This window comes from Eschrichtius robustus, chromosome X, assembly GCF_028021215.1.
Source record: "Eschrichtius robustus isolate mEscRob2 chromosome X, mEscRob2.pri, whole genome shotgun sequence".
NCBI classification, from domain to species: Eukaryota; Metazoa; Chordata; class Mammalia; order Artiodactyla; family Eschrichtiidae; genus Eschrichtius; species Eschrichtius robustus.
The window spans coordinates 20683503-20708435 of record NC_090845.1 but is presented as its reverse complement, the minus strand read 5'-3'; positions in this window follow the sequence as shown (position 1 = coordinate 20708435).

The following is a 24933-nucleotide window of genomic DNA, read 5'->3' as shown; positions in this document are numbered from 1 at the left end:
GCAGCTGCTTCCCACTAGCCATCTATTTTATATTTGGTAGTGTTTGTATGTCCATGCCACTCTCTCACTTCGTCCCAGCTTACCCTTCCCCCTCCCTGTGTCCTCAAGTTCATTTTCTATGTCTGCATCTTTATTCCTGTCCTGGCCCTAGGTTCTTCAGAACCATTTTTTTTTTTAGATTCCATATATATGTGTTAGCATACGGTATTTGTTTTTCTCTTTCTGACTTACTTCACTCTGTATGACAGTCTCTAGGTCCATCCACCTCACTACAAATAACTCAATTTCGTTTCTTTTTATGGCTGAGTAATAGTCCATTGTATATATGTGCCATATCTTCTGTATCCATTCATCTGTTGATGGACACTTAGGTTGCTTCCATGTCCTGGCTATTGTAAATAGAGCTGCAATGAACATTTGTACATTTTTAAAAGGCTACAGAATAGTGTGTATGGAATGAGAACATTTAGTTTACAGGCATATAAAAGTTAGGAAGACTAACAGATAGCAGAGAAGTTTCTCTTGGCAGTGGATGGGGCTTTGCTTTCATTTTCTTTCTTTTTTGTGTTGTTTAATTTTTTGTTTACAGTGAACTCATATTACTTTGAACTATGAAAAGACACTGAAGGTTTGCATTTTGAGTAAAATTGAAAATTAAGAGTAACTTTTCCATAAAGTACCCGCATTTTATATAGTTATCTTGGATCCCTTGGGCCTTGTTTTAATCACTGTAAATAACTAAGGTAGACAAGAAATCCTTAGCCTGAAGAGTCTTCACAGAAAGAAAAATGGGGAAGGACCAAAAATTGTCTGAGTTTAACCCCTTTTGAAGGACACTCAGCTTTGTCCATATCAGATTGGAGTGTTGTACACACACCTTGACAGTGACACTTTTTGGGAGGGGATGTAGCTGAATTCTTTCTTCCCTACTCCTTCCCACTTCCCTGTTTTTCCACTTCTGTTTTTTTGTGCCCTGTTAAACAGTAGCATTATAACAAGAACAGATACTTGAGACCTTCTTCTCAAGGACCTCTGGACAGCACCTTGTTTTGCATATTCAGAGAATCAAAATGAATAAATAACCCATTCCAACTTCAGTTTAAGGCAACTGTAATGACTGCAAACCTCACCTAAAATATTGGTGAGCTGAGGCCTTCAGCAGGTTAGCCTTTGCTGCAGGAAACATTTGTGAATAGCTGCCATTAGAGAAAGGAGGTCACCAAAAGCTTGGCCTTGCCAAGTCCCTCTGTCTCCCTTCACTTCTCCTCTCAGTAAATAATCAGAATGCTGCTTTTTGCTTGGAGGTGTAAGGTCTATGCAGTGGTTCTAAATTAGGGATGCATATCAGAACTTTGGGAAGATTTTTAGAAATAAAGATGCCTGGGAAGTACCTCTAAGAGATTTGGCTGGATTGCTGGAATCTATTTCACTTTAAACATTCCTTAGGTGATTCTCATGGTCAGCCAGCACTGGGAAACATTGGAAACCATAGCTTATTGCATACATCTGCAAAGCTTTGAAGACCTGGAGGCTCATTATGCCCTTAGAGATGTCTCAGGACTCACTTCTTTATAAATCATGTAAAAATTGGCTTTTGGTGTTCTCTCCAGTTAGCAGTGAGCTCTCCGTTCTCTGAGTGCTTATATTAATTCTCGTATGTACTACATTACTCAAATGGTACCCTAATCCAACATTATGTCCCTAATTCATGTATTTAACATACTTATTTAGCACCTACTACATTCCAGGCTCTAGTATAGGGATCATTTCATATTTACTGTTCCTGATTATGTGTTGCATCTATCCCTGTAGGTACTGTGTTCATCTCAAACCATTGTAATAAGGAATTTACATGTCTGTCTGCCCATCCCACTATGGCTGAGTTCAGAGATTGTGTCTTATTTTTAATTGTGTTTCTAGTGTTTAGCGCCTCCCCTGGCACTTAGTGAATGCTCAGTGAATATTAGCTTATGTTATTATCCTTGAGGGAGCTGGGAGAACTGATGGTGTGTTCTAGGACTAACAGGTCAGTGATAACTACTCAGCATGGCTAGTACATAGCAGGCATGGGAAGAGGTGGTGGGAGTAGAGGTTGAATAGGCAGGTAAGATGAGACCATGAAGAGTCTTATATGCTATGTTAAGAAGTTTTGATTTTATATACAATGGTCAGTACTATGATCTGAATGTTTGTCCCTCCAAAATTCATATGTTGAAAACCTAATACCCAAGGTGGTGGTATTAGGAGATGGAGACTATGGGAGGTGAGATTAGTTTCTTTATAAAAGAGATCCCATAGAGATCCCTTGCCCCTTTCCACCACTTGAGGACACAGTGAGAAGTCAGCAGTCTGCAAACTGGAACAGGGCCTTCACCAGAACCCAACATGCTGGCACTCTGATTTCGGACTCCCAGCTTCCAGGACTGTGAGAAATGAATTTCTATTGTTTGTAAGCAACTCAGTCTCTGGTATTCTGTTACAGCAGGTTAAACAGACTAAGGCAGCAAGTCACTCAAAGTTTTATGCACAGAAGAGGCATGATGAGAGTGCAGCTGGGGGGAGGTTAAGAGGAGAACCAGGTGTAGGCCGTGGTTGGTCACTTAGGGTTTATTGCAGTAATCTAGATGAGGTATGATACAGGCCTAAACACAGGCCATAGTGGAGGGATAAAGGAAGAGAGGATAAAATAATTCATGAGGCATTTTCAGTGGGTTGCTGGAGCTGGTTTGTACTGGTTTGTGGTAGCTGATTCTGTACCTCTTTCCCCAACTCCGTGATCCGTGACTTCACATTAGTAGCTTAAAATTGGCCATGGTGGGAGTATTTACACTATGGAAATTGGCAAACACTACAAATCACGGCTTTTGCTTTTTTACCTGGAAAGCCATTTTACCAAGACATCACTGCATTTACCTTGGTTTAAAGGTCAGTTCACCTAGAAAGCCTTACCTTATTGCGGTGCGTGGATAAGGTGCATCCTCTGTGTGCTCTCATAGCATCCTACTCCATGTACGTTAGAATACTCAACACTCTGTAGTTTAATAACCTGTTTACTTATTTGCATATCATGCTGGGGTGTAAGCTTTGTGACGGCAGCAACATGTCTGCCATGTGCACAACTCTACCCCCATGCTTATCATATAAATAAGTGTTCAAAGATAATACTGTGTGAATGAATGTTTTTTCCCAGTAGTTAGTGTGGCAGATATGTTTCTACAGCAATTCCAGAACTGATGTATTTTCACAGTTCATACTTTTATTTCTTTAGGATAAGTTGAATGAGTCAAAATTACAATGTAATTATCAAAAAAGCCATATATGTCTTCAGCTCTTGAAAGAGAGTAGAAAGAATATATCATTTCTCTGATCATAACATAAAAGAAGTATTTTAAGAGAGAAATTATTTTTCATTTTGTTTTAATTTTTTCTTCATTGCAGATATGAAGACTACAATTTTCTTTGCATTTTTAAGTGTAGCATGGGAAGAAAGAGACTTTTGAAGATCTAAGCCAGCATTTTATAATAGCTAGGAAAGTACTCTTTCAGTGTTGAGATGTGGAGAAGAAACAAAAGGTATTGGGAAAAAACTGAGACTTTCTTTTGCTTTTTCATGTTGTTAACATTACACCTGTCAAAATAGACAACTTTCTGTCAAAATAGGTATGTATACTTACATGCACATATAAAACATATATAAAGCACAGTTATTAATTTAATATTTGTGAAAAATTTATAACATAGCTGTGTTCATTATCTACTGTTGCATCACATGTGGCCCTAAAACTTAGTGGCTTAAAACAGTACACATTATTGGACTCAGTTTCTGTGAGTCAGAAATCTGGCAACAGCTTAGCTGTGTGGTTCTGACTTAGGGTCCCTCTTGAGCTTTAAGTCAAGATGTTGATCTGGGCTACGGTCATCTGAAGCCTTGAAAGGAGTTGGATGGAGGATGAACTTCCAAGGTAGCTCAGTTGCATGCGTGGCAGGTTAGTACTGGTTTTGTCAGGAGACTTCTCCATGGGGCTGCCTGAGTGTCCTCATAACATGGCAGCTGACTTCCTCCAGAAAGGCTGATGTGAAAGAATGAGCAAAGAGGAAGCCACAGTGCCTTTTATTGACCTAGTCTACACCTTTTGTTGCCATATTCTGTTCCTTGGAAGCAAGTCACTAAATACAGCCTACACTCTCGAGAGAGGGGATGGTCAGGCTCTACTCTTTGAATGGAAGAGTATGAAAGAATTTGTGGACATACTTTAAAACCACCATGATGGCAAAATGGTTGTGTTGTAATTCTGAGTGACAAAAGTCAAATTCACAATTACTTGTGTAATATCAAAATTGGGTTAGAAAAATAGCATAAAAAGTTAGAGATGATACTTATTAATAGACCAATAATCACATAAGAGGTGTTTGAAAAGAGAATAAAAAACTTGTGACTAAGAAGGCAAAATAATTGAATCACAGGACTTTAATGGGTTCTTACAAAAGAGTAAGAAAAATTTTTTAATGACTTAGGATAGCAGTCAGGGCATGGGGAATGGACAGAATCCAGAGGTGGAGGCAAGATGTGAAGACAGCTGATCAGTCTATGGTAAGGAGATCCTGGAACAAAGGCACATTTTGCCCCAGCCAAAAATCTATATGTGCTTTCTTAAGGGCATAGGCTTGTTTCAGAGCAAGCCAAATTAGGAGAAAACAAGGTGAGTTAATTAGCATGGAGGAAGAACTGTGAGTGAGGCTGGAGGTGAGGCCTAATTCTGGTGTTAATGGTTTATCATTAAACAAGGTATCTCCCCTAGGTGTTTGACCTTCCATACCCATCCTGTCTTTATTCCATGTGTATGTATTACATAATGTTTTCATGCTTTCTTCTGCCATATTGAGTATTGATTTTCTGTTAATCAAGTCTCCAGCTTTCCAAAGCTGGACATTCCAGGTGAGGGGATGCAAATATTGCAGGTGAAGGGGAAAAGATAATTGCCCCATGAGGACTCAAATGAAATTAGAGACCGTACTCCTGAGGTATAAATTGGGAACTGATGGCAAACAATGGAATAAAATGACTTAGAGAAATTAGAAATCAGCGCTCTCAACAGTCAAAGCACAGGTCCCAAAGATAGACAATGACGCTTAATGTTCTTTCTGGCAAATTGCTTTGCAGCTTTGAACATTGAGTGTGAGTCTGCTTTTTTGGAATCGTGGCACAGAGCATAGCATATTCTTAACATATGCAGACTCATCTAAGTGGCCTCTTAGGAAAAGAAGGAGTCTCTAGAAAGACAAGTTGAGTGGTGTCTTTCCCAATAAGCTCTTGTATGTATTGAAAAGTAGCTTTTCAGTGTAGAAACTGGCTACACCTCAGTGGAATGGATGCACATTGCTTTGTTTCTCAGAAGAGTTGGTAGTCTTAAAATATTTCCTTCTCAGATGCTGCAGTGATGTATTCTAGTTCACTTCATAACCTTCTGATGAAGCCAAGATGTTTCCCAGGATTGTCTTCCCTCTGTAGCCATGGTTCTTACTCTCTCCTCTGCCTTTGGGCCTTGCCCCAACCCACCCTGTCCTTCAGTTCTCTCAAAATCTGGCCAAAAACTTACCCCTTCACAGAGTCTTCTAAGATGAACTCCCTCTCTCTTCCATCACTACCAACTTAGAGTCTTAAGTCTCAAGTCTTTAGTTGATGGTGTATTATTAATAACTGGTTGTTTTTAATCATTTCCAAGCTGTGCCCTTTCTATTGTCCAATGTAGTAATATAGTAGTAGTTGAGACCATGGGCCTAGATCCTAAATTGCAGCACTACCACTCGTTCGTTACCTGTGTGACTTTGGGCAAGTTACTTAACTTCTCAGCATCTCCGTTTTCTCATGTGTAAAATGAGAATAATGTTAGTGCCTCTCTTACAGGGTTGTTGTGAGTATTGGAAGATAATACATGTCAAATGCTCAGGAAACCCTCAGTAAATATTAGTTATTAATAGTAAGAGAAGCTGTATCAGCAGGGCTAGTATGTGTAGAGGAAAAAGCGTGATATTGTTGAAACCCAGATCTGTAATTTAGTAGCATACTGACCTTGGGCATGTTATGTAAGCTCTCTGAGCCTTAATTTCCTTGCAGTAAATGGGGAAAATAATAAACACACCTGCTCATGGAATGAACGTAGGGCTGGTACTTAGAGGTGCTAGCAAATGCCTGTGTACTTCCTCAACAATAACAACAACAACAACAACAACACAACAATTGCTCATTTTAATGAAGCCAAAATCTTATTTCCTCATCACCTCCCCACTCCTGCTGATCAGGTAATTTAGTGGCGCTTTAATGAAGAAAAAAATTAATCAACCTGTATATTCAGCGTCTCAGAGAGTGAACACACAGCTGCTTGAATTGTTCACTCTGCAGCTGGCTGGATTCACATTGCTGGCATTATTGTCTAGGTTTGTTTACTTCTTCCTAGGGAACGTTCACATTTCCAGGTAATATTCTTGTGTCCACAGAACTTCCTGCCCTAAATGAAAGAATAGGGATTTGTGAAATGGAGGCAGGAAAGTAGGTAGTCAAAATTGACCTGAACCAAATGGTCAACCCTTTCCTTGGGCCTATAGTATTAACCTAAATAGCTGATTCTGGAACCTGATTTTAGTGTTGCCATTGCTTCCACATCCTCAGTGGATATGGTCATTGTCTCTAGATGCATCCCCTATAGCTCTCATGACAGTGACAATGAGAGCAAATACTGCATTTGCTTTTTTCTTTATCCTTATTATACCCCATGAAAAAAACGTAAGGAGTTTGGGGCTTCATCTTAACACATAATGTAGACCCCAGTTTTGTGAGGAATCCTTTAGAGTCTGTGATCCACGGGCTGGCAGCATCGGCATCAACTGGGAGTTTTTAGATATGCAAATTCTTGTGCTGCACCCAGACCTACTGAAGAGTCTTTGGGGGTGAGGGATACCCATCTGTGTTTTGCATCTCTCCAGGTGATTCTTGTGCCAGAGTTTGAGAAAGCCAATAATCCAGAATCTTGCCAAATTTGGGTGACTTGTAACAAAATGCTTTAAAGAAAGAGTCAAACTCTATTTAGCCATGAAACCCTAAAGAACGTTGGCCTAGTTTAAATTTGTATTGTTTAATTCTTGAAACTCCGAATCACTGATTCTTCACTTTAGATTTTATGACAATCCTGGAGCTTTCAGTGACCTTGAAGGTTGTCATGGAATTCTAAAAAAATTAAACCTCAAAACAAAATTAATTTTAATATAATTAAATAATCCACTCTGGGCAGATTATGGAGCCATTGGAAAAGAAACAAACAAAAGGATGGCATAACTTTGTAAGTTTTAGAATCACTGTCCTCAGTATTGGCCAGGAATATTTTATGATTATATCACTAATTCATGTAAACATGACTTGTACTGTTGTTTTCACTTTAAACCCATGCTCAATTGTGATCTGTAGAATTATAGTTCTTAATACAAAAACATTTCCTCACAAATCAGACATGATAAATAAGTCTGGATGGGACCACATAAATACACAGCATGCTGGACTTCCACGGTGCAGATCCCTCTTGAATTAGCTTTCACTCCTTTGGAGTAATACATAATATCAGGGCCGCCTGCTGTAATGCAGCCAAAACAAAAACAACCCGTCAGCTGCCAAGCACACCTCTGTTGCAGAGGTGAATGATTCAGGTAGACTTCAGCATTTAATGAAGCCCGTTGTTTCCTATCAATTAACTGAGTGCTATTAAATTTTGCTGATAGAAAATAACTGTTCTGACCATGAGCCCCTCCATTTATCAAGCTTGAAAGACAAACAAGGATCTGGAGTGGCACAGACAAGAGAACATAGAGAAAATCCCCCTAAAGGAAGTAATTCTTTTTATGGCCTTGTAACACGTTGGCCTCCGTATAGAGAGATACTGTTGGTGATCCCGTCACTGCCCTAGGATAGGTCATGTGAGTAGTTTTTCCAGTGCTAGGACATAGAGTTACAGGCATAAATTATGGCTTGGACATTCACTACCAGCTGGCTTAACTCCTTTCAGAGGGAAGTATTTTGGAAGCAAGGCCTGATGTGCATTGTGGGCACTGGAGAAATGTCCGTCCAGAGCAGAAACCACAAGAGGGGCTGGCTTCCCCCTTCTTGCCAGTGAGATATTCCTATGACTGGTGTTATAGCTTCTTGCTCCTCGGTAACTTCATCTGTTGATGAAGTGGGACACCTGTAGGTCCTCCAGTTTTTGCTTGAAAAATAAGTACAAGGATTAAAATATCTAACGTGAGGCCATGGCTGATGAGAGAGCAGAAGAGCAGTGGGGTGATGCCCGCTCTATTGATGTGGGTGCTCTTGTCCTCCTTGCTGCTGAGAGGTGAAGCCTTCGGAGCAGGAAGTGGGGAGGATGGCAGGGAGGTGGAGAATAGATGACGGCCACAGATGAGAGTGGCGGGCTCCCAGACAAGCAGAGCACTTCGGGAATTACTCTTCAAGGGTGCCTGCCTCCATCCTTTGCTATGGTACAGAACTCTCCTACGTTCTTGAGTCCTTCGACAGCCGTTCTGCTGGGCAGCTCCTTTCTGTGTGCTCATGGTCCCCAAATCACTGGTGTGTAGAACTGCTTGGTGTGTTGTATGTGTCAATCATAGTCCTGTAGTAGCCACAGCCCCTGCTGACACTGTCTAGCCTGTGACCCACTATTGACTAAGATCATCCAGCGTAAAAAAGTGGCTCATTTTGTTAAACAGGAAAGGAATATTTCTGAACTCAGGCCTGTACGTGCCATGCCCTCACCCATTTCTTATCTTTCAAAACACAAAACGCCCAATCTGAGCTCTCCTGACACTTAGGTATGAGGAAAGCAACGAGGAGGGACGAGTGTGGATGGTGGCTTCTCCTCGCAGGAGAAGAGTGCTCCTCTGCGGGCTTCCTTCTTCAGCCTAGTAACCACAAGTGTGTTTCCGCAAAGCTTTTGCTCAACCGTGAGAGTTTTGGTTCCATTCCCCCAATTGCTTTTGGGGAAACTGACCCTACCCTTGGCACTAGGGGTGAGACCTGTCACTTAGGCCTGAGCTCCTCGGAGTAATCCCATTCCTTGGTCGTAGATATTGGTTCACGGGTGGAATTGTGACACAGTAATAGGTATTCCTGGGTAAGCAGCTTCCAGGCCCTTTAGAACTAGGTTGACTCTCTCCGTATCTTGAAGGGGATGTAGCTTTGGGAGTCACTAGAGTTATCTTGAGACCAGAAAGGGGAAACAGCCTGAATATAAAGTTGACACATGGAGGAAAGAACCTAGGACTTCAGTTTCGCTGTTGAACTGCTGAGCCAAACCTGCCCTGAAACCTACATGCCCTAACACTGAACTTTCAAATTACACAAGCCTTTTATTGTTTAACCTATTTTGAGTTGGCTTTTTGGTTACTTGCAACCTAATTCATCCTAATAATACAATGGGTGGAAATGGGATTTGAGGGGTGTGGTTAAATTAAGACAAATTTCCACTATGCTTCCAAATTAACAGAGGAGATGTCTTGGGAGTGGAAGATTTCAAGGAGGGGAAGGGGCTAGTAGAAGACATTGCAGACATGAGTGAGGCTCTTGGATGCTATTATTGATGTGCATATCCTCTTTTTCTGTCTAGGTATAGGTTCCCCTGTAGGCTGAATGTCTCCCATAGCTACCTATTATTGAGCAGATACTCAATGACTATCATATACAATTACATGAAACCAAAGCTATGCTACTGAGAAAGCATGTACACCTCCTCCATTCACTTCTTGGTTCATTTAGTAGTGTCACAAAAAGGTCATATTTCCACAGTCCATCAGATTCTGAGTCATTTGGACTTTTTAGTGAAGAGTAGATCTTTGGGATTATGGGTGATGACCCTTTGCAGGACACTGAAAACAGATAGTGCCACAGAGCAGAGGAAGGGCAGGCAGCACAAATTAAGCCTTCATTCTTGCTGTAGTTGCCTCCAAAATGTTTTGTCACTCCCTTGCCCTCTGTAATTCTTTTCTGAGCTATATTGACCCCCGCATCTTTCAGTGTCACTTGTACTATATACTCATTATTCCTGAATGAGTGTGTATCAAGGAACTTCCACTTTGTGTAAAACCAGTCAAGAACAAATAACACAGTGTTCACTCCTGTAAGATGCTGATAGTACATACTTGCTGCCAGTAAAATGACTGAGATGTGTTTCTCTTGGGTGAGGGGCTCCCATGTTACCCTTCACACCCTCTTGTCCTCACCATGGGTCCCATCACAGTTCATGCCCACCACAACATAGGGCCAACAGTTGATCCGAGTAGACTTGCCTTTAAAAATAATCTACTTAGTATCTGTTTTCGAAACAAATGGTGCAGTAGGCCTCCAAGTTAATGCTGCAATGAATGTAATCTATTTTATGGAATTACCAGGTTAGAGGCAAGCAACAATTTTAAGACTTTTAATATATAAAGTATCCAAAATATCCCCGTTTGGTTTGAATTTTTCATAAATTTACTTCTATATAAGACAAACAATTTATAAAATGTAACAGAGAAAGCTTTTATACAAGATTTAAATAAAATTGTTAATGATTCATTTGTTATAACATTTATTTTGACTTATATTCATAGCTGTATACAAATGTATCAGAAATGATGGCAGAAATGAAAGCTAACATTGCTGTAATCAAATGAGCTAAATTTGGAGTTTTCCAGCAGTGGCAAAAATTTACAAATATCCTTTTCCATGAGATATGAAAACTTCTTTGATTTCAGAGAATTTTCTCACTTTTCATCATCTGAAGCAACTTATTATATTAGTAGTAAATGAGAAGCTAGTATGGGCAGGAGAAATATTTAAACCCCACTTAATTTCCCACTGCATTTTTCTACAAGTCTCGTAGATTCTGAGTATCCTTTGTGTTTTCTTTGGTGAGTGATTTGAGGAAAACTTAGGTGACTTTTGTGTAGGAGCTTGGAATGTTTCATGGGTGAGTGGATGCAAGGAGTTTAAGAGGAATTGTTAATTAGTAGTAGCAGAAAATTATGATTTGTGTGCAATAGCTAATAATCAAGTTCATTCCTTACAGAGGACCACTTTGCCAGACATGCTATTTTTCACATGGACCGATTAAGATGTAAAGCTTGAAATCAGATCAACAAAGTGTTTTTTTTAATCTTCCTGTCAGTTGGGGGAAATAACCTTACTCCATAGAACCTCTCTTTTATAGTGATACATGTTGTGATTCCATTTAACCAAGGGATTCTAGGCTCCCTAGTTCATTAAGGAATTTGTCTGGCAATCATTAGTCAAAAGACTGGTGAGCAGAACAGTTTAAACCCAAGAGGAACTTAATTGAAAATTAATTTGAAATTAAGAAAAAACCTTTTGGGATGATAACATGAATCATTTGGGTTTCAACAGAAAAAAAATCCATTTAGGTATCTTTTTTATTGACGTATAGTTGACTTATAATATTATATTAGTTCCAGGTGTACAACATAGTATTCAATATTTTTATAGATTATATTCATACAAAGTTACTATAAAATATTGACTACGTTCCCTGTGCTGCACATTACATCCTTGTAACTGATTTATTTTATACCTAGTAGTTTGTGCCACTTAATTCCCTTCACCTAAAAAAATTAGGTATCTTTTAACAATATTATATGTTTTTTAAAAAGGTATTCTTCCACCATTGACAAGTTCTAGGATAGAGATGACAGCTCCAAACAACCAAACACCTGATGAGAAAAAAATACTGTAAAAAATACTGTGTTAAGGAAATAATGAAGTTTATTTAAATACAGATTAGGCGCTCCACTCTTCCTCTTCCCACCCCCACCCCCTGTCTCATCTCCTTCTTGCCTATCCAGATACTCTAATCCTGTGGTGATTCCTAAGTGACAGCCTGCTATCTTGAATCCTCTCACTGTCCCTCAAGTCTAGTTCAGTTTTGAGATGAAGCTAGGGGTTTAGAAATGTTGCCTTGGGACTTAAGATGCTGGGAAATGTTAAAGCTGACACATTCTTGCTACCTGGAACCAAGAGTGAGTAACAGGGAAAAATATATCAGGCAGTATTTCTCATTGTTCAAAGGCCAGTTGTTCTTGTCTGATTATTTCTTTGACTAATAAGTACTATCGGGCTGCTGTGGACAGAAGGATGGGAGAGATGTAGTAGAAAATGAAATATTTTGTAGGTCACAACTTCTCCAAAGGAAAATCTGCCAGGGAATAGTAAAGAAATACTTCTCTTTGAATGCATCTTCAGGAAATGTTGGAACTTAATTGAAAAGTTCTTGTGAATGACATTGCTATTTCCTGCTACTAGGCTTCAGATGAGAGCAGAAAATTGTACAAAGAAGTTTAAAATCATAGCCTTGATTAGAGGCTATGATCAAGGGGCAGCTACCATGAAGGGAAGCCCTAGAAAGATAAAGAATTGTGAACTGGATGGTTCCTTCCTCTCCAGGCCTTCCTTGAGATGCCTTCTGAACGCTAGAAATTGCAAAGCAGCAGTGTACAAATAATTGGAACTTTGTAGTCTTTTATCGTATAGTACTCCAATAGACATAATTTAAAGGTTCTTTGTCATAAAACATGGGAACACAAGAATTCAACTCCAGTTTGCCACCTTAGCAGGGGAGAGGTGTGAGGAGAACTTACTGAGGTGCAAAGAAATCTGAAGAGTATATGAGAGGTGTCTTAGTAACTTTAAACTTATGGAAGACCAGAGAAAGACAGAGAAAAGGGAATATTTTACTTTGAAAATAGATCTATCTTGCTTTCTGAATAGAGGAGAAACAACCAAGAAATTGGAACACAATTCAGCATGAATCCGGAACAGAACTGGTATGGCTCTCAGGGAGTTTATAAAAATGTAGAACTTAATAGTTAAAGAAACACAGGTTTTTGGTGATATAAATCACTTGGAAGGCAATAGTTATCTTAAAATGTGAAAGCTGTGGTGAATGCCAGTTAGTGGCATGCAGCCGTTTGAGCCATTGCTTGCTTTTTTTTTTTAAGACCATTTTAAAAATTGAAGTATAGTTAATTTACAATATTGTGTTAGCTTCAGGTGTACAGAAAAGTGATTCATATATATTCTTTTTCAGATTCTTTTCCATTATAGGTTATTATAAGACATTGAAAATTGTTTCCTGTGCTGTACAGTAGGTCCTTGATGTTTATCTGTTTTATATATAGTAGTGTGTATCTTTTAATCTCATACTCCTAATTTATCCTTCCCTCTCCCCCTTTCCCTTTTGGTAACCATAAGTTTGTTTTCTATGTCTGTGAGTCTATTTCTGTTTTGTAACTAAGTTCATTTGTGTCATTTTTTAGATTCCACTTATAAGTGATATCATATGATACTTGTCTTTGTCTAACTTACTTCACTTAGTATGGTCATTTCTAGGTCCATCCATGTTGCTGCAAATGGCATTATTTCATTCTTTTTTATGGCTGAATAGTATTCCATTGTATGTACGTACCACATCTTCTTTATCCATTCGTCTGTCAATGGACATTTAGGTTGTTTCCGTGTCTTGGCTATTGTAAATAGTACCGCTATGAACATTGGAGTGCATGTATCTTTTCTTTTTAAAAAAATTTATTTATTTATTCATTTTTGGCTGCGTTGGGTCTTCGTTGCGGCACGCGGGCTTTCTCTAGTTGTGGCGAGCAGGGGCTACTCTTCGTTGGGGTGCGCGGGCTTCTCATTGCGGTCGCTTCTATTGTTGTGGAGCACGGGCTCTAGGCATGCAGGCTTCAGTAGTTGTGGCATGTGGGCTGTAGTGCGCAGGCTCAGTAGTTGTGGCACACAGGCTTAGTTGCTCCCTGGCATGTGGGATCTCCCCTGAGCAGGGCACGAACCCGTGTCCCCTGCATTGGCAGGCAGATTCTTAACCACTGCGCCACCAGGGAAGTCCTGGGGTGCATGTATCTTCTCAAATTGGAATTTTATCTGGATATATGCCCAGGAGTGGGATTGCTGGGTCGTATGATAGTTCTATTTTTAGTTTCTTAAGGAACCTCCATACTGTTCTCCATAGTGGCTGCACCAATTTACATTCCCACCAACAGTGTAGGAGGGTTCCCTTTTCTCCACACCCTCTCCAGCATTTGTTGTTTGTAGATTTTTTGATGATGGCCATTCTGACCGGTGTGAGGTGATGCCCCATTGTAGATTTGAATTGCATTTCTCTAGTGATTCGTGATGTTGAGCATCCTTTCATGTGCCTGTTGGCCATTTGTATGTCTTCTTTGGAGAAATGTCTATTTAGGTCTTCTGCCCATTTTTGGATTGGGTTGTTTGTTTTTTTGATATTAAGCTGTATAAGCTGTTTGTATATTTTGGAAATTAATCCCTTGTTGGTACCATTGTTTGCAGATATTTTCTCCCAGTCTGTGGGCTGTCTTTTTGTTTTGTTTATGGTTTCCTTTGCTGTGCAAAAGCTTTTACGTTGACAGTGACTCTGATGGGGGAGAGACAGGAATCCCTGTCCTCTCGGTGAGGTAGAAGCTAGATGTTGTGTGAACTGAACATGTCTCTCAGTTGAATTGCATGTGCAACATTTTGTTCATGGTTTGGGGCAGATACAATCTGCATCAACTACAATATCCAGAAGAGGGCTGTGCACAGGGGTGTGGCAGTAAGAGTTCATTAACTTAAGTACTCATGCCAGTCCCAGGTTCTTCTGCTTTTGTATATGACTATAGTTTGATTTTCTTATAAATACATGGTGCAAATGTTAGGGAACAAGCTATTGGAACAGACATGGAATGAAATAAATACATTATAGATGCCCATGTGCAGGTGGGAATAAAGGACTGCCACGGTCTGACCCAGAGGCACTTCTGCCAGCATCTTAATTTCAGACACAAAGGGCTTCAAAGGCTCTAAGGAAGATAACAGTGAAGGGGAATCAGAGAGTACCAAGAGGGCAGTCTCCACTGAGTAACCCCAAAACCCAAATCAATAGTGTCTTCTACCCACAAAGGTACTGAGGTAGTTACAGGATAACCTCTAGCATTAGGATCTGGATATGTTCTAGTGGTTAGCCCTTAGCCCTTCAAACCTCAAACAGTGGCTGGATGTTGGGTGGAGAGCAATACGCAGTGGTGTGCTGGAGCCGGCTCATGCTAGCTTGTGAGACAATTATTAAATTTTTAGGAATTTTTGAGCTAGTTACTAAACTGTGAATAGCTTGAAATTGGCTATGCCCGCCCCCCACCCTGCCCACTTCCCCAGAAAGCCAGTTGTTAAAGTTTTTCAGCACACCACTGGATATGAAACTTCTTGTGTATACAAAGGTAAACCTAGAATTGGAACTCTTCTTGGTCCAAACACTGAAGACCTGGTTTTTCTGGAGTCATCCGGTTTCTTAATTTTGTTCATACTTCATGATGACCTAGCTGCCATGGCACCTGATGGGCCATGGTCTTTATCTGCGTTGACCGTGCCTATAGCCTTAGTTCTTCCATATCCTTAACCAGTTTTTAGTTTTCCCTTGGTGGTGTTAACTCTGCTGGAGACCTTAACTAGGCCTCAGTTTGCCTGCCTTGAGTCCTGGCTTATGGCCCTACAGCTTCAACACCCATGATGTCTCAGAGAATTAAATAAGATTCTGTTCATTATCTGTGTGTATCTTGAAGAATATTCCTCATTGTAGCAGACATTACTGGTGCTCTGTCCATATCCTTTGACACTCACTATTTTAGTGTATGCCAACAGCATCTACAGAGAACACCTGCACTCCAGTGTCTGATGGCAGTTGTAAGGTAAATCCCTCAGCTTCCTCATTTCTCAGGTGGAACAATTCTGGCACATTTTCCACAACTATCTCCCAGAAGTCTCCAGTGGGATTGAGCCCCAGTTGCCCAGAGAGGTAACCGGTTCATTTACATATCCCCTATTATCTTCCTTCCCTATATCACTTTCCCACTCCCCTGCTGGTGTTCCTGGAATCACCTCCTAAATAAATGACTTGTACCCACATCCTTGTCTCTGGGCCTGATTCTGGGGAAGAACCAGCCTAAGACACTCATCCCCCTCACTTTTATGCCAACAGCAGAATGGAAGGCACTTATGAACTACATTCTGAAAAATTCTTGAGTTACAATACCAAGACAAAGAAGATTCTTGATTGGCAGATCACATATTAATAAATGTTCAACTTGGCATCTCCTTATTTTTAATGCTGTGTGATGGTCAAACATTTTTGCAGTGGTGCTTGTTGCTTTCCCTTTGCCATCATCAAAGTGAAGTAAAAGGGACACACACATATTTGTTTTTAGTCCTGTGCTTTATTTTTAATTCTGTATAAATAAATACAAAATGACAAAAAGATATACGTTTACTGAACATTGCATTGATTGTGTGGCATTACACAGTGTGTCACAATATTTCAGCTTATAATTGTGTCCTGTAGCTGTTGATGCATAATTCTATAACTTTTAGGATACAATTCGTCTGGAAGCTTTAGTGGAACCCCTGAGTGCTTACACTTGCAAAAGTTTGTTTGGGGAGTATTTGAGCCACAATGGCTCAAGTCTAGGGATATTTCTGGAACATCTAAAACAGTAAAAGAGTAAGGGATGGAGAGGATATTCTTTTTGCGTTCATGAGAGGCATGCAGGGGTACAAATCTCAGACTACCACACTATAGTTATTTCAAGTTTAAGCATTGGATTCAGTATGTATATTTATAAAAATTATTCAGTAGTACTGATTCTTTCTAAAATTTGCGTTTTAACCATGGGAGGTCAGTTGGCAAGGCCTGTTAACAACATTAGTATTACTTCCAGGGTTTTTTCTTTTTCTTTTTTTTTTTGTCATTTTTCTACAATACAAGGTCAACAAAAGTGAAAGATTAAGTGGGACCCTTTGCCAACAACCTCACATTTCTTAATTCATATAAATGCAGACAGATAAAACAGCCTGGGATCTTTTATTTAATGACCTCCAGTTCATGGGACTCAACATTCTTACAGATTCCACATCTGTGTTCCTGTTCAAGCTGTTGTGATAAGTATTTATTACACATTCTTTTAGGGCTCCCTCTCAGTGGATCCTCTTGAGTTTGGTGAGTTAAGTGCTATGACTCAAGGGAATTTTTTAATATTCTTGTGAATCAGTGATGCCTTCTGCAGAAATGAAGATTTTCATGTAGATGATGAAATGTCATCTCAACGTAATACCCTGGGGAAGATAACACTTGCTCCCAAGAGGGAGGGGCCTGGCATCTTGAGTCATGCCTTGGTGATGAGAATTTTTAGTTTTTCCAACCCTCACTCTTGATTATTTTTTTAATCCTAAGAAATGGCTTTTCCATTTTAAAATCATTGCCTACCCCTCCCCCCAGGTTTTGATTACAGACTGTCAGCCCCCTCATCCCTGTATAAGACCACCCATTCAAGTAAAAAGCACAAATGAGAATGTGGTGCAGTGAGGTTGAAAACAAAAGTCTCATGTTTAATATCTAACATGAGTTTTGTCCTGATGCCCTGTTGATCTTTGCCAGCTAAAACATACAGCTTTCCATCCTGTTTTGGATTCCAGCAAAAGCTAAATATTTCGTGAGTTACAAAACTCACCACCTTTACTGAGGGCTGTGGTAAAAGAATCTACTTTGAGCTCCAAAATTATCATCTACAGTTCATTTTTAAGTGAAATTCTTTAAAAATAAATCCCGTTTTTATCTTTTCCTATGGAAAAAAGACAGAAATGGAAAGTAAAATATTTCCCCTATCAGAAATTGTCCATGTATTGAAGGCGTCCAGGTTGCCTGATGACATCTTTGCAGGAGTATGGAGAGGGGCAGTATTCGTTCTTCTTCCAACCTTACTGAAAGTTTTAGCAGTGCCCTTTTATAGGCAGCAGCTTGAGTGTTGGTCTATTTTTAAGGGAGATTTGGACTAAGATGGAATCATTTACTAAATATCTGCATAAGTCTGGAATGTGCACATATTTTGCCATTAGGATTGAAACTTAACTAAGTATATGTTGAAATATGAAAATGAGCTCATTCATGTTCGCTTTTCCCTTGGTCCTTATTTTCTGGGCTATTTAGGGAAATGTCGATGCTTGAGAGTAGAGCAAAGTGGCAAAAATCCAAGGGATTAAATTTAGTTCTTATGTATGTCTTCCTACCATAAAATATTTCCAAGTTAGTTAACTAAATTAATTGAACATGCAGTTATGAAGTGGAATTCTTCAAGGATTTGCTAGTGAAGGCCTGGTGTTCTGACCTAAGTTTTTTATCTGCATTACAGATTGGCTTCTGAAAAAGGAAGCCGTTCTGGCCTTTCTTCCACTTGTTGGAGAGCTACCACTGATGAGAGAGTGTCCACACAGAAATTAGCCTATGGATGTTTACACACACACACACACACACACACACACACACAGGCATCCACCAAACTCTAGACAGCTTTTTTCCCGTGTGTGTGTGTGTGTGTGTGTGTGTATGTGGGAGATGTGAGAGACAGAGAGACAGAGACAGAGAGAGACAAAGAGAGAGAGAAACAAAGGGGGTGGGGGCAGAGAGGGAGAGAGAGAGATCTGATTTCAGTTTCCATGGAAATGGGCTAAATAAGGACTTTAACAGACAGGAGTGTGAGTGCAACTTCTTTGCTATTCCCAGCTCAGAACTATTGAGAGAAAATCTGAAATTGTTCCAATCCGTTACATTTTTTACAAGATCAATATTGTAATTTGGTACCTGTGACATATAATTTTGGATTCAAACTTTCTTTGTGATGGTGAAATCATGCATCCATTCAGTAGACCCTGTGAAATAAACTAAAATGAAACCCCACCACACCCCCCAACCACTGATTTGACACTGCACGCATATATACTGCTTTGTCACTCCCCTTGCAGGCTTTTCTCCTCCCTCTCCATGTAGGTGTTGACCTACACCGAGCATTTCCTTCTCAACTCTAAATGCCTGTGGGAGATCAGAATTCTATGGAAAAGAGAGGCCACATTTATATTTTTCTTTGGCCTCTGTTGACTTCCTTTAAGCCCAGGCATGTAGATACATAGGATTCTTCCTGCTACAGTTTTATTCGACTGTTTGTGATCATATGTTAAACTGAGGCCAGGAAATGCGTTTTTCTTTTCTTTCTCCAGAGACAGAGGTGTAACATTGTGACCATTAAAGCCAAAGAAGGCACCATATGCAGGGTTTTTATTAAACGACATCTGCTGCTAAACAAACAAAAAACCCAAACCTCTATCTGTAAGACATTAAGTCATATAAACTTCTTTGATTGCTCATCTGGAAAAAACAGAACAACAAAAAAGAACACATACTAACTGCTGTTAAAAAGCACTGAAATATCTGAATGTAAAAAAGAAAGGAAAGGAAAAAAAAGTAAAACTGAAGATATTTCCCTGGCCCACTGCCATTTCTCTCTTTGGTTGTGTCTATCAGAAGATTAGAAACCTGTGTGAAAAAGTGAAAGCAATAAGTTTGAAATCTTCTTTACCCTTGGAATTTGCTCTCAAGATTGAAAACAGGATACTTTATTGGAAGATGGGGTTTTAATATGAAAGGATAGTCAGCTAAGGCCTCGATGTATTTGGCATGAGGCATTTCCCAGGTTTAGTGTGCTAAGTGGCTCGGGGGCTGCTACAGCCTATAAATTCCTTGTGTAAGCCTGAAGTATTGCCCTCTGGTGAAAGCTGGTCAGATGGAGAGGAACTGTGGGGTTGCCAATCATCAGTGGGATGGTCTTCCCTGCTGATTTTGTTTTTGTGTAGGTGTGAGATGACGTAAATACATATTTTAGGTGTCAGAGAAACTCAAGTGGTACAGAATATAGGGCATCATTTTTTGTTTCCTGAAGGAGTTGGTCATTTTTTATTCCTAATTTTCTTTAAACATCTTTAACATGCCTTGACTTTAGGTAAAAAATATAGTTGGTTAATTCTCCTTGATAGACAAGTGTTTTAACTCTTTGTGGGAAATTCTTCTGGGCAAGTTTTCAATTAATTCTACCTGAGCAGGTGTTGCCTGCCATGGATCAAAGTGGTGTGACTCACACTTTGTCAAGCGCGGGGTGCAACTGTGGTATTTTTCCCAGTAGGGTTTGATGCTTATCTGTCTCAAATCTGACCAAGCTGAACTAATTATGTGCTCTAGGATTTGAATATTCCTTTTTAATTTAAAACTAATTTAGTACTTTCAGAATCACCTACTTTCCTGTTGTGAAGAAACCCAACTAAAATAGTGGGAAACACAAGGTAACACTGGGGTCTCTGTTGAAGAATAGATAAGACTTCTGAAGGCTGAATTTAGTGATTAATCTGACTGACAAGATGTAACCTTCAGATCAATTGCCATGGATACAACTTTAAAGTTCATTGTGATTTAGCCCAAAACTTTACAGAATAATATGCAATTTCGGGAACTTCTTTCATTAGCGATGACAATAAGAGAGGGACCACATTTTGCTATCTAAACTATTTTATGTCTAGGGTGAGGATCTTTCCCAGCATCACTAAATGTTTGACATAGATTCTCTTCCCTTTTGTCACCCACTGAAGTTGGACTGCTTAAGGAACGTTTAGCTGTTATGACTATTTCATTGTTAATAATTGTTGCAGGAGTTACCTTTGATGTTAAAAAAAAATGCATTGGCTATCTAGACACCCTTTTTATAGCTTTGAAACATCTGCACATTTAGAGGAATGAGAGAAATTTGGCCAAGGAATTATTAAACCCAAGTTGAAACTGTCCTTGTTTGGGCCTAGCATTCAACAACTCTGCTCACAGCATCTAAGCTGGAGTGTGAATACGTAACTGTGGGTGGGTGAATTATGGGATCACAGACAATAAAAATAGAACCTGAGTGTGTTCTCATAAAGTTACTAAGGAGGAATTATGGATCGAGAATTCAAAAGAAAATGTGGGGTCCTTTTACTTTATTTAAAAAGTATAGATTCAGGCTCCATATCTTTTATCTTATAGAGATTCCTGAACAATTCCATTATTCTCAGCTCATGTTTCTATTCATTGCACACAAATTTGATTCATTTCACCATCCCAACAATTACCTTTTTTCCTGCCACACTCTGTCTAAATCTTAGGAACTGCACTAGGGCTCCTCACCCCAACTTCTCTTAATGTCCACTCCCTCTGTGTGTGTGTGTGTGTGTGTGTGTGTGTGTGTGTGTGTGTGTGTATGTGTTTGTGTGTTGTGGGGTGGCTATAAGTTTCTGGTGTTGGATAGTTCTTTCTGTTACTTGTGTGACTTTTCTCCCAAACTGATGTTTCTTATCACTAGGCTTCCCTGGGCGGCACCTCCTTTCCTTGAGGTGGATGAAAGGTACTGGCTTTCCCATCAAACTAATGCTGCAGATAAACGGAAAATGCCCACTCCTTCTTAAGACTGGGAGTTGGCAAAACGCAGTGACCACCCCATATGTACTTCTTCCTTCCTCTCCACTCCTTTCCTCCTTGTCCGGATTGCAAAGCAAAAATTCTAGGTAAATTTCCACAATTCCAGACTTTGGGAGAGATCTCTGCGGTTTGCGGTCACTGCTGTTCTCACCTATGACTTAGATAAATTCCATCAAATGCAGTTTTCCACTATAAAGCTGTTAGTTAGCACTTTGTAAATTCCAAGAAACATTCACTTCCTTAGGTTTCTTTTTCTTAAAGTGTATTATATGGCTGGTCTCAGACAGGGAACATACAAAAGGGGAAGATAATATTTTTTATGGTTCCCTACAGATAGCTGAAGCCTTTGGCTTGCCAAATCCCACCGAACCACAGGGCTGGGCCTGCTAAAGCATTTTAATGTGCCTCAAATGTGTCAGGTATGTTGTAAAAGGCAGTGTGCATGTGCATGTATGTATTTATATGTGTACATGTGTTATAGGTGTGAGTGTATGTGCGTTATGTGTGCGTGGCGTGTGTGTGTGTGTGTGTGTGTGTGTGTGAAGCAGCGCTAATGGGTCATTACCAATTTTGGCCAGTCACCTATGGTCCTGGGAGGCATCATGGAATTTGCCTTGGTGATTCTGGAAGGGGGCAAAAGCAATTCTGGCAGAACGTTAATTTAAAGAATAAAGATGTGAAAGTCTGAGCCAGACATGTTGAAGTTTCACCCTGGAAATTAAGTACATTGTTTTGCCAAAGAGAATCATATGGGTTTTCCCCAGGATGAGCCTGGAATGGGTGGGTAATAGGAATGGGCCGAGTCTTTGCCATTTTGTGGGAATTAAACGAAGCACTTTATAGATCTCAGTGAGCAAAGTCTTCACCCTTCATATCACATGCTACAAAGTGGGGCTCATATTCCTCCACCTCAACAGAAGGCTTCCCTTTTCACGGCTGGGCAGAGGCTTCTGTAAATGGCACTGTTCAGTCACCAGTGTCTCCTTTGTGCTTCAGGGAGGGCTAAGCAGTGCTTCCCCAGCCTTGCCCTTAGGACAACCCAGGTACATTCCTTGTGCCTAAAGTTATGCCAGAGGAAGCACAAGTAACAGGTACAAATAGAGTTGTTTATTCTCTAGCTTCCTCCATCCATGTCCACGATATCTAGCTGATGGTTGGGAGTCAAGAGAACCGGGCTTCAATTTGTATATCTGTGTCCAAGACACATCTGTCCTTAAGTGTAACCATATGTCCATGGCCATGATTTCCTATGTGTTCACTACAAATATTACCGAGATGAATGAGACACATTCTCTCCCTCTCTTGAATAGGGATCACTTGGGAACACCCCTTCAAGGATGGCATGCTGCTGCCACAAGCATAGACCTGTAAAGCTTGGAAATAGGCTGCTCTGCTTCTTCTTCTTCAACAGGGCCCACGTCCACATGTCACCTTTGCTGGCTGCCCCCTCTGTGTGTGTCTATGTGTGGGGAGTGGTTACTGTAGTTTTGAGGCTATGTATTCCTTTGTTGCAACAGTAAGAATGTGGTAGTGGCCTGGTATTCTTTCTGCCAATAAGAGCATGATGCAGAGGGGTCCTTTCCCCGGTCTTGCCCTGGAGAGTGTGTTTAAGTGGTGCTAGAACATAGACTGGACAGTGAAAACATGTTTGCAGATTAAATAAATGAATGAATGAGGACTAAAGGAAGAGTAGTAGGCACTTGGCTGGGCCTGAAGAGACCAATACCTAGAAGCAGTTTTGGCTCCTTGGAGAAAAGATGGTTGAGAAATTCTTGATTGCCCATTAGCCAAAATGAGGACACCAGGATCACACTCCCAATGAGGTCTTTATTAATTGAGGACAGTGGTTCTTCACCCTTTTGGGGTCGCAGACCTCTTTTGAAACCTGATGACAACTATGAACTCTCTTCAGGAAAATGCACATATGGAACATATATACACATTTTTGCGTGTAATTCAACTTTCAGGAGTTCAGAGTCCCGCCCTCCCACCAACTCATTCATGGCCCCCAGGTTAAGACCCCGTAATTTAGACACATAGAGTTTGGCAGTAAAGTGGCAGGATGGAGAAAGGACTGAGGCTAGGAGCTAGGAGCCTTCAATCATAGTCCTGTATCTGCTTCTAACTGGCTCTGTGCATGTAATTTCACTTCTCCAGGTTTCCATTTTCCTGAGTGAAAAACAGGAGGGTAAGCTTAATTCTATCCAACGGTTCATCTGGTGTCAACATTCTGGAGGGGGAAGAGGCTGGCGTGTCCCACAGGAACAGCATTCCTTCCACCAAGGGCCCTCTGTGGGTTGCCTCCTTGGTACACCTTGCTTTCTTTGTACTTTGAAAAGAAGCCTCTTTCCCCGGGCCGGCTCCTCCAAACCTTTGCCGTGCTCATTTTAATCTAACCTGAAAATTGACACACAGGCCGTAGCTGTCTGCTCACCTCACTTCCTCTTCCTTGCATGGCGCCCTCACAGATATCAGAGGACTTCAAACACATCACCTGGGCAGAAGGGGGGCAGGTGAGAGGCGGGCTGGGGAGGACAGCCTGACACTGCCTATTCAGGTGAATGGATTTTAGCTCATTCACTTTCCTCTTTGCTTTCTCCTGGACTGGCGTGAAACAGAAATAAACAGTTGTAACCACCACGGGGAGGTACTCTGCAGTGTGTTGGCTGAAGCCATTCTCAGTTCTTTGCCAGAGAATCTGGCAGTACTAATTTAATATTTTCCTTCGTGTTGCAGATTTACCATTCTTTAAAAAAATAGGAACTTTGTCTTTAAATACCTGGTGCTTTTTATGTAGCACAGACTTAAAAGCAAATTACCCCAAAGGAATGTTCAAATGCCTTCAGACAAGCCGGGCATAGTAATGAAATAAGCGCCCTCCCCTCCCCACTCCATTCCCAACTGCCTATATCCCTTTCTTTCAAGGATTACAATCCAACTCCACCATCTAGGGCTTGTGCCACCTTCACACTCGCCCCACTAAGTGATGATCTAGCCAAATTTTGAATGTCTTAAAATGACCAGGACAACTCTGTATTTTTACATAGCCCTAATCCTGGGCTCTGATCTGCAAAAATCTGCTTCTCTGTAGCTTTACATCCTGAGCTCTAGTGCTACTGTGTGGGATGGGCAAATTACAAATAATAATGTCTTGAGTTCCTTCTCTGTGCCAGGCCTTGCCATGAGTGCCCTCTGAACATCTTCTCATGTTAATCCTTACAGTAAATCCACGATATCACTCAAATGTAGGCTCTCGAGGGCAGATTTTTTTTTAATGTGATTTGTTCACTGCTGTCCCCAGTCTCTAGAACAGTATCTGGGTGATATTAGGCACTCAGTAAGTATTTGCTGAATTGAAAGACAGTTACTGTTATTATCGCCATTTTACAGATGAGAAAACAGAGATTCACAGAGATCAAACACTACTATAAGCTGCAGGGCTACTTTAATAGGATCCGAAGGAATAAAAAGCCATTATGAGGAGGATATCATTTGTGTCCAAGAGGCTCTGACTCATGCC